This window comes from Theropithecus gelada, chromosome 12 (assembly GCF_003255815.1).
Source record: "Theropithecus gelada isolate Dixy chromosome 12, Tgel_1.0, whole genome shotgun sequence".
Lineage (NCBI taxonomy): Eukaryota > Metazoa > Chordata > Mammalia > Primates > Cercopithecidae > Theropithecus > Theropithecus gelada.
This window is the reverse complement of record NC_037680.1, coordinates 49,616,245-49,630,507: the sequence shown is the minus strand read 5'-3', so window position 1 is coordinate 49,630,507 and position 14,263 is coordinate 49,616,245. Positions and strand designations below refer to the sequence as shown.

The window sequence follows — 14,263 nt, the reverse complement described above, 5'->3', positions numbered from 1 at the left end:
AAAAAAAAAAAAAAAAAAAAAAAAAAAAAAAAAAAGAAATATTCAAGGATCACTTTGAATGTCTGTGAACAACTCTCAAAAGCAAACAGCTCTCTATTCTGAGGTCCTGTGGGAACTGCAAAATACTCTTTTTTCAAAACCATCTCACCCTGGTAGTCTCACCCTGAGATGCACCTGTTATTCACTCCTCTTACTAAGGTGTTAATGATTCCTATTAAAATGGAACCGGCATGGGAAAAGGCCATACATTAAGTCATTACCAGCGGAACATTGTGGGGCAAGGTGGGGCAAGATCACAAGTTTAAAGTTTGACTACCTGGGCCTGAATCCCGGTTTTGTCCCTTTTACCCCCAACCATAGCCAACTTATGTAACCTTTCTGAACCTCAGCGTCTTTACTCAGAAGTGGATTGTTGTGTCGTGTGAAGATTACATAAGATAATGTAAATGCAGTTTCCAGCATTGTGCCAGAACCGAATTAGGAGCTCAAAAAAGAATAATTATCATTATTACCAATATGGTCACCAACACAGCTCCAATTAGTTTATTAGATTAGCTGGTTTGTCATCTAGCAGCCATAAAAGGAAATGGGACAGAGAACAAGGTAGCTTTGATGGATGGAAGGTGTAAAGAGTGGGCTAGGAGAGGGACCCTGCTGGAGTGGGCAGGCTGGGTCAGTGCATCTCACTTGGGCAGGAGTCTGGGCATGCAGGGGGCTGGGAATCACTCGGATACCAGGGAGTGATCAGAGATGAAAAAGAGAAGATGCAGCCCAAGTGGCAACTTAACAATGGCCAGTTTCATGAAATGAATCAAAGAAGGAATAAATTCATATCTTCTTACATAGATGGATCATATAACACCAATTCTGACCTTCCCTGCTTTCACATATTCTGATTCAGCACTACTAAGAAGCAGCACCAGATGTCTGGAGGCATTACATATGACTGGCAGCCAGAGAGCCTTATATTGGATGAGGAAACCAAAGCACCAGAGAGATGAGGTAATTTGACTGAGGTCACACAGGTAGCAAGTGGTGAGGCACAAGTACTTGATGTGCATTTGCAGGGAGTGCTAATTACTCTTCAGCAGGAAAAGGGGACTAGCCCAGGAGCAGAGCTGGGCACTGGGAAGTGCTTTTGCTAGGGCTTTGAGTAGCAAAAAGTAGTTACCCGGAACTTTGCACTAGCTAGAAAATCTGCCTCTAAATGCAAATCTACAAGAAACAAATGGAATTTTGTTGGGGAGAGGGGAATGTTTGCATTTGACATGAATGAAAAATACAACAAGTCTAGTGGGTGCCCAGAATACGCATGTTTATCTGCTGAAATACCTGGGTAATTTTAGGAGCAAGTGTGTGGCTAATGGAGGATGAGAAAGCATTCCATCTGAACTGCTTCAGGATCGCCAATTATGTGAAAAAATTTTCTGAATTAAGACTACTGGCCAACTAAAACAGAAACTCTTACACTGTGAAGATAAAATCCTAAACACTTGGTTAATGCTAAATTAAGTATCTCTTTGTGAGAAATCACTATTCCACTCTCTGCAAGCTGTTTAAAATTTTTTAGAGTTCCAAGCTAGTACAAGTCATGCCAAACATCACAGACAAGTCATCTCCCACAAGGAAGAAAAAAGGGAATGAAGGAATGAAGAAAAGGGGAGAAGAGGTGAGGGAATAAAAAGAAATAAGATAGAGGTAAATTTTCCAAATAGGAAAAGAGATTAAAAGGTAGCACAAAAAACTAGAGTTTAAAGTTCTGGGCAGTTCAGAGACAATAATCTCAATCTCTCTCTCTCTATTTTTCCCTATCAAAATGTAATTGCATTCATCAACATTATAGATAAACTGTTAAACAATCAAGACCAAGATCATTCAGGATATTTCAGAAAGAAACAGACTCCCAAAATTTGCCTTTCAGGCTTTTATAGATCACCTTTACCTGATGTTACAGACATTTAAAAAATTTTAAATATATTTTCTTATTGAGGTATAATTTGCATATAATAAAATGCACAGATTTTTAAGTGTACGGTTCAATACATTTTGACAAATGTATATATCTGTGTAACCACCAGAATAAGCAAGTTATTTCTGGTACCCCAGAACCTTCCCTCATGCCTATTCCCAGATAAGCTGCCTACATAACTGGGACACTGTTCCTGCTTCTATCACCATAGATTAAAGTTGACTGTTCTGGAATATCACAAAATTAGAATTTTACAGCAGGTACTTGTATATGTCTGGCATAATGTTTTTGAGATTTGTCTATGTTAATTAATCCTCACAGCCTTACCCTGTTATAGAGAGCACTGCCCCCATTTTACAGATAAGGAGACTGAGGCTCAGAAAATGGAGAGCTTTGTAGCCAGGTCATTTGGCTTCGTAGGATGGGAATTCCAGTCCAGACATGCCAAGTCTAAGCTGAGAGGTTAATTTTCAAAATTCACCCCCACCCCCTAAAACCATGAATGGAGAAAAAGTAAAATCAACCAAGAATGCTCAGGGTTTCAGCCAAAAAGGCCTGTCTCGAGGAAGCAATTTAAAATATAAAATACAGAGGTCGGAATAAACTTTTTAAGATTCAAGGGAAGACTGGAAGAGCCAGTCTCATAGCAGGCAACTGACTGTTGTGAAATCTAAGAAGTAATGCAAGATGAAATAAGAATACGATAAAAATTTTGTTCATGCTGGTATTAAAAGTAGTAAGATGTTGACGATTTAGGTCTCTGAAGGCTCCTTTATATGAGTTGCTATTATCTAGCTCAGCTGCTGAAACCTGCAGTTTTAAAGGCAGGAGAGTGGAACATCCTGTGATAGCACCTGGGTTATTTATCATTAAGTATAACCCTGCTACACTATATTTTATTATGCTGCCTTTAAAAAAGATAATACAAGTATGGTTAATTTGCTTCTCTTCTTTATCTGTACAGTGTCATGACCCACCATGGCTTTGTCCCATGAGATTTGTTTTTTTAACCAAAAAGAAATCCACAAGAAACTCTCCCTAAAAATTCCATTAATAACCTCTTTCAGCGCGTATAGGTTGCAGGGTCTGGAACTAAGAATGTTTTAATCTCTTCAGCAAAACAATGTCTCATAATGATGTACAGGACTATTGCTGTACTGATGAAGAATCATACATAATTCAGCACCTTTCACTTGGCACCACTGTGATATCCTCATTAGCCGTGGCTCACAGTGTCTGTCAGATGGTGTCCATGCGAACGCAGGCATTATATTGTCTTTGAGATGTGCAGCTGCTTCCATGACACTGCCAGTATATAAAAACATGACGCCAGTTTGTTTTATTTAGTGCTAAACCTTCCAGTTTGTAAAAACAAGGCTGACACAGAGCCTGACATGAGGCAGTGAAAATAATTAGCTCTCATTTTCTCAGCCTCCTATTTCCTTCTCCCTGCTGTGTTCTCTTTCCACTAAACCACCACATGTCAGTCGAAATGGGAGGCAATTAGTGGGCTCATTTCAGTCCCCACAACTGTGCTGAAAAGAAAGTATTTATGATGGCACAATGAACAGCTGAAAGATTAAATAACATTTGCCTTTTGAAAAGAAAATGACTTCTAGCTAAATGGGCAATTTTTGATTATTCTCAAACAAGCTTAGAGTAGTTGGTTTTTAAAATACAAGAAAGGAAAATGAGTCATTTTTAGGTGAAAGAATCAAATAAAACTTGACACAGTAATGCAAATAACTGATGTTTTATTGCAAAATATGTAAATGCGTTATACCCTTAACAATGGCTTGTGTCTAAGGTCAGGGCAGATTGGTGCCAAGTAGACACCAGTGGAGATAAGGTTGTTATATTGCCTTTTTGGGAGTTGTTATCTGAGTTATGTATGAAAAAGGGGCTTTAAGGATGATGTTAAAATAAAGTGAAACAAATCAAGTGAGACATACTTTCATATGATGCATTACACACTTGACGATCTAAAATGGTTCAGATGTTAGTTGACATGTTTGGAAAGGGCTTTTTTTCCTTAACTGTATTTGAAATTGGAAAGTACTAGGTCTTCATGATGGAAAAAAAGAATAGTAAGTCTTGCTATTGATTTTTGAATAATTAAGAATCTATTCCATGTCAGACTGGGTTTCTTAAGGAATATAGAAGTTGATCTCACTCATCTAAGCACTGCTTTAACATTTTTAAATGCTGGGAAATCTATGCAAATAAACTTTTATCCAGGATACTCAAAATATAAAAACATCTGTTCTACCTGATAAGTTCTTCTCCTGCCACCCCATGACTTTAGGGGTGACTGGAAGAAATATGATTTTCAAACCAACAGTAACCTAGTCAATAGGCATTGTTTACCAGTTAAGCTATTACCAATTCAAATCCTAATGTCCAGGATTGATATGGTTGTCCTACATCCTTGATTTTCCAACATAGTGCTTCTTCATTTTACTTCAAATAGTCTGTCCCTTTTATAGTTGATTATTCTCAGCACCTAATTTTTGGTTTAGAAAACAGAAGCCACTGTGAGTACTGAGATCTCTTGCTGCAGAACTTACAGTGATCCTCAGAAGCTTTTGAAAACTTGCTTCTAAAAGCAAAGATCTCTCTCCTACAGACAACTGTGCCTGTCATCATGGAGTCACAACTATGACTGTTTCCATGTTTTTTAAAGACAGTCACAAATTTACATTTTGTTTTTCTGTTTCCAGACTATATTCTTACTTTTTACAAAACTGAATCCCAATTTTTGATTCATGCATGATGGTCAGTATGAGACAATATGACAAAATGAGACAACGGTGACCCAGAGACCTAAGCCAACTAACAACGGATTCATTAGGAGACTGGAGCTCTCTCTGAGTTAAAGACACTTCTTATGATGGTTGGTAACTAGCAATAATGTGCTTGTAATTTACTCAAACCTGTGTTTTATCATGTGCATCGCTATTTTAAAAGGAATTTGTAGTCTTGATTAAGAAGACTAAGAGGGACCCTACAGTGTGCTGGAGCCAGCTCTCATGAGCTGATTGCTTACAGCCATTCCCAGTTTCAAAGCCAGCGATGCCAGATTGGTAACTTGAAATCGGCCATCTTCACACCATGGAGATCTACACATGCTCCAAACCAGGGCTTCCTCCCATTGTGAGACACTTCCTGGCATGCTAGCGTGTATGCAGGACTGTCAGTCCATTCAGCAGGTATGCACTGAGCACTTCGCCCAGCTCTGCTCTAGCTCTCTAGCTCTCGAGCTCTCTAGGTGGCTGGCCAACCCGTTTGACAGAGTACATTGCCACTCTCTGGAATTAGAAATCAGCAGCGAGTTATGCAGTTGTAAAATTCTGAGCTGCATTTGCTTCTTCGCTCAATTAAAACTTGTGTTTCTTTCTCATTTAAAAAAAAACACCTTATTGAGATATGATTGACATATGAAAAGCTCTACCTATTTAATGTATATAACCTGATGAGTTTGGAGATACATCTACAAGACAGAGTAGGGACGGGGCTCAGCCCCACCCCACCTCCACCAGTGTATTTTTTCCCATACATCCTCACTGACCGTGAGACCTTGTAAACTGTGAGGAAACTGAGAAGCAGCATTCCACGTCAATCTCACTCAAGGGAGTTAACCCTATCATCCGCATGCACACAGAACCAAGAAAATGACCCATCCTGACCCCTTGCCTCATTATATTACTCAAATCCCCGCCCCAGGAGCTTATCTGCCATTTTTTGACCATGCGATGCATGTATTAACATGATTTCTCACTTTGCCTGCACACCCCATGCTCTGTCCTGCACATGTAATGACGTTCGTATACCTCATGCTTATTCATGTCACCCTTCCTAAAACACTGCAAGACCTGCCCTCAGAGAGCCAGTCGGAGAACCCTTGCTCCCATGCTATCTCCTTGGGCTCCAGCATAGGCCCCAGTAAAGCCCTGTCTGGGAAACTTTCTCACTCTCATGTTAATTTCTGTTGCATGAGAACTCAAGAACAGGTAGGTAATGTATGCACCTATGAGACCATCACCACAACCTATGCCATAAACAGTTATCTATCACCTCCAAAAGTTTCCTCCTGCCCTCTTATTTATTACTTATTATTTTTACAAGAATGCTTAACATGAGATCAAATTTGCAAATTTTAAGTATGTAACAACCTGCTGTTACTTATAGATACTATGCTGTACAGTAGATCTCTAGAACTTATTCATTTTAGATACTTAGGCACACAAATACATGTGTGCATACATGTATTTTTTTCTCTCAACAAATAGATGATCATGGAAATAAACTTCCCTATACTTAATTTTTAATAAACGTAAGATATATCAAAGTAAAGCGCTGCTTTTAGCTGTCCTGAAATTTCCAAAAAGTGTTGGCTGTACTTAGAAAATCCTTTTCTTTGTGCCCTGTTATTTTATTCATGTTTATCTGTCCATTTATAAAAATTGCACAATAGGGGAAAAAAGCCCTATTTGACAGTTTTTGGTATCTATGGTGCTCTGAGAAAGGGCCTGGAGATTCAATTAAGTTTATTAAATGCAACATTTTATAAGCAATGTAATAAGGACTTAAAAGCACAATACAAGTGGGAAGCATTTGTAAAAGGCAGAATTTTTAACCTACAGATGACATGGCTGGAAAAGCAGAACTATTCATCGAATTTCTTCCGCTGGGGAGTGGCGGAAGAGGCCAGGTGTTAACAATGACAAGGGTGGAAGGCGGCTGAGGGAGTCAGCTGGGCAGGAAAGTGCTCTATTGATAAGCTACCACTTTGTGGGTATCAGTAATTCTGCTTCTACCTCTTCCAAAGATTCCTCTCATTTCTCTTCCTACTTTTCTTGCCTCTTTGAAATAGGAAATTGAAAGCGATGGTCATCTGGGAAGGAGTGGCTCTAGTCCGGAAGCCCGGTCTTTCTTTAAGGAGTAGGTGCTGGTGTGTTCGGAGACTTGGGAGGGGCAGCGTGTTGTTTCCGTTACTTTTCCCCTAACCTCAGTCTCCTATCTATGTCAGGTAATCAATTCAGACCCACGGGAACCGAGCTTCAATCAGGTTTCCTTTGCCTCATTGGGGAGAGGAGGAAATAAGGACGCAAGGAACAAAGTCTATGACGGTTGAGCGGTTGAGCATTCGTAAGGAATGGACGACTCCCCAAAGAGCTGCTTCCTAACTCTGCTTATGACACACGAAGTCTCAAAAAGATCTTGGTGAGAAAACTGCTGGGTGATTTGATAGTTTATCTCTTGGCAATTTGAGAATCAATATTCCTGCGTGGTGAGCTGGTAAGAGATATAATGATAAAATCTAGGCAGCTGAATATTTTAATAAAAAGGGGTGGTTGCCACCCTGGGGAGTGCATGAAGTCGCCCGAGATTCTGGAAGCCACTTTCCTTTTGTGCCAAGTCAAAGGCCTTAGATTGTAAAACACGGGGCACTTTGATTGCAAAAACAGAAATAGTGGTAATGTAGAATTAACTGACCCCCAAATGCCTTTTCATTACCAGTATACTTATTTTGGGGGACAATGGTATCTTCCAAAATGAGGCAGTGCAGTAGTTAGACCCTCAGACTGAATCTGCGCCTTACTAAGTTGGAGCCTCTGGTGAGGAGCTTCACCTACGTGCCTCAGTTTCCTCATGAAGAGGATGATACGGAGATAATGTTCCCTGTCATGTTTAGTTGTAACAATTACACAAAAATGCCCTTTGCAAAGTGCTCACCAGAAGTATGAAGTGATAATAATTATCCCTAGCATGGGAAACATTCAAGCAGAGAAAGACACCATTTCTGCCAGTTTGATTGTCATAACTTCCAGGTTGTCTCCACATACGACGTCATCTAAATTGTTATTATTATTATTATTTGAGATGAGTCTTTCTCTGTTGCCCAGCCAGGCTGGAGTGCAGTGGTGTGATCCTGGCTCACTGCAACCTCTGCCTCCTGGGTTTAAGCGATTCTGCTGCCCCAGCCTCCCTAGTAGCTGGGACTACAGGCGCAGGCCACCACGCCCAGCTAATTTTTATACTTTTAGTAGAGATGGGGTTTCACCATGTTGGCCAGGCTGGTCTCGATCTCCTAACCTCAAGTGATCTGCTCGCCTTGGCCTCCCAAAGTGTTGGGATTACAGGCATGAGCCACTGTGCCTGGTCTATGTCATTTAAATTAATAATTAACTTTACTCTTTAGGAGCAGGTCAAGTAAATGGGGGTAAAACTTGTTTCGCTTATTAATTTAAATTGCCAGTGAAGCCTTTGGTCTCATCATGATGTTTTCCCTGCTAGGTTGTTTCAGAAAAAGCACATTTCACTTGTGGGAGAATTCTTGTAAGCGTCAGTGGGGCTGGAGCCTGGTCAGGTCCTGGCTCTTTGGAGGGATGTGGTTGTGAAGACTAAGCGCATGGGCAAGATGGCCCTGCAGCCACTCCTGACTACGATAGCAGGCACAGGCACCCAAACGCGGATCACCTTTCAGGGTTCTGCAAATCAACCTCATTTTGTGCCATCATCCATCTGGTTGTAAAATGAAGCTAAGAAAAATAACTTAATCTGAATTCTTAGGACAAAGGTGGACGGGGTTTTTCCTTTACCTATTTGTGTATAAGGTAATATTTTCCTGGCTTGCTCTTAGTAGGCTTAAAGTTGTGGAAATGACATAATTTTAAGGGGTAGTCAGTGGGTGGTCCTTCTCAAATTCAAAGGGAAAATGTAGCCACTATTTTCATGATAAAGTCACTGTCATACCTTATTCTCAGTGGCTGCCATTACAACACATTTTTCATTTTGCTTGTAAAAGAAAAGGTGAAATCCAGCAAATGCCTCTGCTATGCAAACTCTTAGGTTTGGAGAGAATTTGCAAAGCTCCAGTTTTCTCTTGGAAAGCTTATTCTGGTCATGGAGGTGGGGATGGACTTAAAGTTTTCACCTTTCCCGTGAAGATGGCTTTATGAGAACTTGATTAATTGGGACTTAAAGGAAGCCTTTTTTTCTGGGTTCTATCTTTAAGGCCCAAGGCAACAAGGTTTTTGTGTGGGGAACTGAAATTTCAATTCAAAGCACATTAATCAGAAAATATTTCATAATGCTAAGACATAGGCTGGCATAGCTGGTATACTTTAGAACAGGACAGTAATTTATTCTAGGATTGCTTTATATAGGTTTACAGATGGCTTAAATGTTGTGGCTCAGGTGTGAGATCTAGCACATATTTACTACAAAGACAATAATAAAGATGTAATTTCTGGTCTTAGCTCTGTCTTTGCCTCACCCCAGGCAAGTCATACACTTCCTCTTGTTATCTCTTTCTGAATCAGCACTGATGATACTATGAGTTATGCATCCCACCCAAATGCCAACAGGATAAAGGAGATGACATTTATAGAATACCTGAGCTCTTTAGAATGTATTCTCTAAGCAAAAGCCTTAAGCATTATATTCTGGAAATTATTCTGCAACTGCCCACCAACCTCTTCAAGCCCCAATAAAATACTCATCCTTCCAAAATAGCTTTTCCTGGCTGGGCGCGGTGGCTCAAGCCTGTAATCCCAGCACTTTGGGAGGCCGAGACAGGCGGATCACGAGGTCAGGAGATCGAGACCATCCTGGCTAACATGGTGAAACCCCGTCTCTACTAAAAAATACAAAAAAACTAGCCGGGCGAGGTGGCGGGTGCCTGTAGTCCCAGCTACTCGGGAGGCTGAGGCAGGAGAATGGCGTAAACCCGGGAGGCGGAGCTTGCAGTGAGCTGAGATCCGGCCACTGCACTCTAGCCTGGGCGACAAAGTGAGACTCCGTCCCAAAAAAAAAAAAAGCTTTTCCTGTTGAACCTCACCCATTCCAGTCCCTTCTTTATACTTTTAGCACCTTAGCATCATATTCACATTGTATATTTCACTTTTGATCCACCACTTTATAACATCATCTCTCTAGTTGCCCACACTAGAAACCTCGGCACCCTCCTGGCCCCTCCCTCCCACTTGCTGTGTCTCCAGCTAGTGACAGAATCTAATCCGTTTCAGTGTGTCCTGGGACCCATGGCACTGGCACAGGCTCAGCGCTTTGACATTTTTCACCTGGTTGTCTCCACTGCCCACTCACAGATCTTTGTCACTCTAGCCTGGCCCCTTTCCAATTCATCCTTCTCTGTGCTTCTGAAAGATCTGTTAAAAACATACATCTGATCCTATCTGCTCTTTTCTTAAAATCCTTAAAACTCCTTGGCTTAGCACATAAGACAGTGCTTTTTCTGGTTGCTAGCTCCCTTTCTGGGCACTCCCTTTGGCATCCCCCTGTTCCATGGTAAGTCTTTCCAGAGGGAGGATGCTTGAGTTGAGTCATGAAGTCCCCTCAAAATTATTCCAAGAAGAGCTCCCTGTGTTTTCCTGGCTTCGTGCTTTTGAGCTTTTGCACACATGGTTTCTTCTGCCTTCAATGTCCTCTCCTTACCTAGTCATTCTTAGTGGCTTTAACATTCAGCTTAAGCAACACGTCTACCAAGAAGACTTCAAGGACCCTCCCTCACCCCTTTCCCATCTGTTGTAGATCCTTATCCAGTGAACTCCCACAGAACTATGTAAATGGCTTTGTAAAAACTCATCATTCTGTACCATAGCCATTCATGAATTTTGTCTACTGCTCATGATAAGCTGTAGATTCCATAAAGGCTGGGATTGTACTTTTTATTTTATATCAAAATCTAGCATCTACCTTAGAGCCAGGCACAAAGCAGGTCCTCAGTAAATGCCTGCCAAATGAATAGATAAAATTATTACTCTGGGCTGGATGCGGTGGCTCCCAACTGTAATCCTAGCACTTTGGCAGGCCGAGTCGGGCAGATCACGAGGTCAGGAGCTCAAGACCAGCCTGACCAACATGGTGAAACCCTGTCTCTACTGAAAATACAAAAATTAGCCAGGTGTGGTGGCATGCCCCTATAATCCCAGCTACTCAGGAGGCTGAGGCAGGAGAATTGCTTGAACCTGGAAGGCAGAGGTTGCAGTGAGCCAAGATTGTACCACTGCACTCCAGTCTAGGCAACAGAGTGAGGCTCTGTCTAAAAAAAAGGATTACTCTGGATGGGTGACCAAGGAACAGCAGAGGATCAAAAGCTGCAGCAACTTTAGGGCTTATAGATAATCTATGACTCAAGAAGTCTACATCATTATGGCCAAAAACAGACCATTGTATTCAGTCTCAAATATTATCCAAAGCTCCTTATTTTTACTAAAACATAGATTTTTCAGTTTTCCATATTAATAAATTATTTCTTTTTTAATTGAAAATATTTTCTGGGCCATGCACAGTTGCTTACACCTGTAATCCCAGCACTTCAGGAGGCCGAGGTGGTGGATCACCTGAGGTCGGGAGTTTGTGACCAGCCTGGCCAACAAGAGAAACCCCTTCTCTACTAAAAATACAAAATTAGGCCGGGCGCGGTGGCTCACGCCTGTAATCCCAGCACTTTGGGAGGCCGAGGTGGGCAGATCACGAGGTCAGGAGATTGAGACCATCCTGGCTAACATAGTGAAACCCCGTCTCTACTAAAAATACAAAAAAATTAGCCGGGCGTAGTGGCGGGTGCCTGTAGTCCCAGCTACTCGGGAGGCTGAGGCAGGAGAATGGCATGAACCTGGGAGGTGGAGCTTGCAGTGAGCTGAGATCGCGCCACTGCACTCCAGCCTAGGCGGCAGAGCGAGACTCTATCTCAAAAAAAAAAAAGATTAAAAAAAAAATACAAAATTAGCTGGGTGTGGTGGTGCATGCCTGTAATCCAAGCTACTCAGGAGGGTGAGGCAGGAGAATCATTTGAACAAGGGAGTCAGAAGTTGTGGTGAGCCAAGATTGCACCATTGCACTCCAGCCTGGGCAACAAGAGCAAAACTCCGTCTCAAAAAAAAAAAAATTTTTTTTTTTCTTGGTTGAGATGTCTCTTCACAAGTCTTTTCCAAGGAAAATTTTTCTCTCTTACCACCTACAAGCCATAACAAAGCTTAAAGATAACTCATAAATTCATTGTCACGGAATCAAGAAAACCAGAATAGGCAAATTGAAATGTGCAATTTGTTTACCATCAGATGAACTTAGGGGTGCCCACAGCTGCAGAATCTCAGGGTTAGAAGGACTTCTGATGTTGTTGGAGACAGAAGGACTTACTTTCCTGTCCCCTTTCTAGGCTCCTTCTAACAACAGGAATGAATTGACAGTGATCCATTCACAGAGGGAAAAGTATTCATATGTAAGAAACCTGGGTCCAGAGCAGCTCTCACTCAACCAAATTCTGTGGCCAAAACAAGCGAGGTAAAGATTTTCATTCAGCAGGTAAAGAAACACCTGCAGTGATGCAGGCAAGACACACTCTTGCCTAGGTGTCTAGAAAGGGCATCTTTAAAAAACAATTAATGTTTATGTGTATATACTAGGTGCATATATTTTTGGTGTATATGTGATTTTTTTTTTTTCTTGAGATAATGTCTCACTCTGTTGCCCAGGCTAGAGTGCAGTGGCACAATTTTGGCTTTCTGCAGCCTTGACCTCCTGAGCTCAAGTGATCCTTCCCACTTTAGCCCTTCCAAATAGCTAGGACTACAGGCATACACTACTACACCCAGCTACTTTTCATATTTTTTATAGAGATGGGGTTCCACCATCTTGCCCAGGCTGGTCTCGAACTCCTAGGCTCAAGCGATCCACCAGCCTCAGCCTCCCAAAGTGCTGGGACTACAGGTGTGATCCACTGCGCCCAGTTCATGTGATGCTTTGATACAAGCATACGATAGGTAACAATCACATCAGGATAACTGAGGGCATCCTTGACCTCATTTCTTTGTGTTAGGGACATCCCAATTATACTCTTTCAGTTATTTTAAAATACATATTAAATTATTGCTTACTGTAGTAACCCTGTTGTTCTATCAAATAACAGATCTTATTCATTCTGTCTATGTTTTCACCCATTAACCATCCCAGCATCCTCCTGCCCTCCCCTGCGATGCTTCCAAGCCTCTAGTAATCATCATTCTACTATCTCCATGAGTTCAAGTGTTTTAATTTTTAGCTCCCGTCTTTCTGTGACTGGCTTATTTCACTTAACATAATATCCTCCGGTTCCACCCATGTTGTTGCAAATGATAAGATTTCATTCTATTTTATGGCTGAACAGTATGCCATTGTGTATATGTACCCCATTTTCTTTATTCATCTGTTGATAAGTGCTTAGGTTTGCTTCCAAATGTTGGATATTGTGCACAGTGCTGCAGTAAACAGGAGTACAGATATCTCTTCAATATATTGATTTCCGCTCTTTTGGTTATATACCTAGCAGTGGGATTGCTGGATCATTTACATTCCCACCTTGTACGAAGGTTCTCCTTTCTCCACATCCTCACCAGCATTCATTATTGCCTGTCTTTTGGATATAAGCCATTCTAAGTGGGGTGAGATGACATCTCACTGTGGTTTTGATTTGCATTTCCCTGATAATTACTGACATTGAGCCATTTTCCATATACCTGTTGGCCATTTGTATGTCTTCTTTTGAGAAATCCCTATGAAGATCTTTTGCCCATTTTTAACTGGATTATTAGAAACAGCATCTTTTGAAGGCCCAGGAAAAACTCAACCCCTCACAACAATTTCCAATCATTCCCAGGCACTGGTTCCCAGGAATGGCCTGGAGCAAGCACGGTTTCACTGAGGAAAGGCCAGGGCCAGCTGAGCCTACCATAGCAATCGGTAGGCTCACACAGCTTGTGAGGTGCATTTATAAGGTCCCTTGGCTTCCCTGAAGGGAAGGCTTCCATATTATGCAGTAGTTAAGAGCTTGGGTTCTGGGACCAGAGCAACCTGCATTCAAATCTTTATTCTGCTATTTGCTAGCCATGTAAATTATTTAACCTGTCCGAGCCTCAGTTTCCTCATTCACAAAATAAGGGAAAGTAGTTTTCACACTTCAGTACTGTATGCCTGGTACACAATAAGTGGTCAGCTAACAGAAGTTATCATCATTATCATTAGCTATTTATGATCATTGAAAGTAACAGAAACCTACTGTAATTCTAATTCGTAGGCTACCTAGGCCAAATAATTTTTCCAGACTTTCAAAATGACATAAACTGAAAGGCTGATTGAAGAAGTGTCAAATGCCCTGCCACCCTATTTAGAGCAGATAATTTGTGTCTCCACATGGCCTACAGTTCCATTCTTAGTTTTTATTCTCGGTATTATAAGGCTGCTTTCTCTTACAAAACAGGAATCAGGAAGCTGCGGCATGAGCGGTATACACAG

General features: G+C 41.4%; 1 protein-coding gene across 1 annotated transcript in view; it reads right to left on the bottom strand.

Annotated features, from left to right (window-relative positions):
- MAP3K20 (mitogen-activated protein kinase kinase kinase 20) overlaps positions 1-14,263 on the bottom strand; it is a 193,391-nt gene that overhangs the window by 14,963 nt on the left and 164,165 nt on the right. The gene's annotated exons all lie outside the window — the stretch shown is intronic.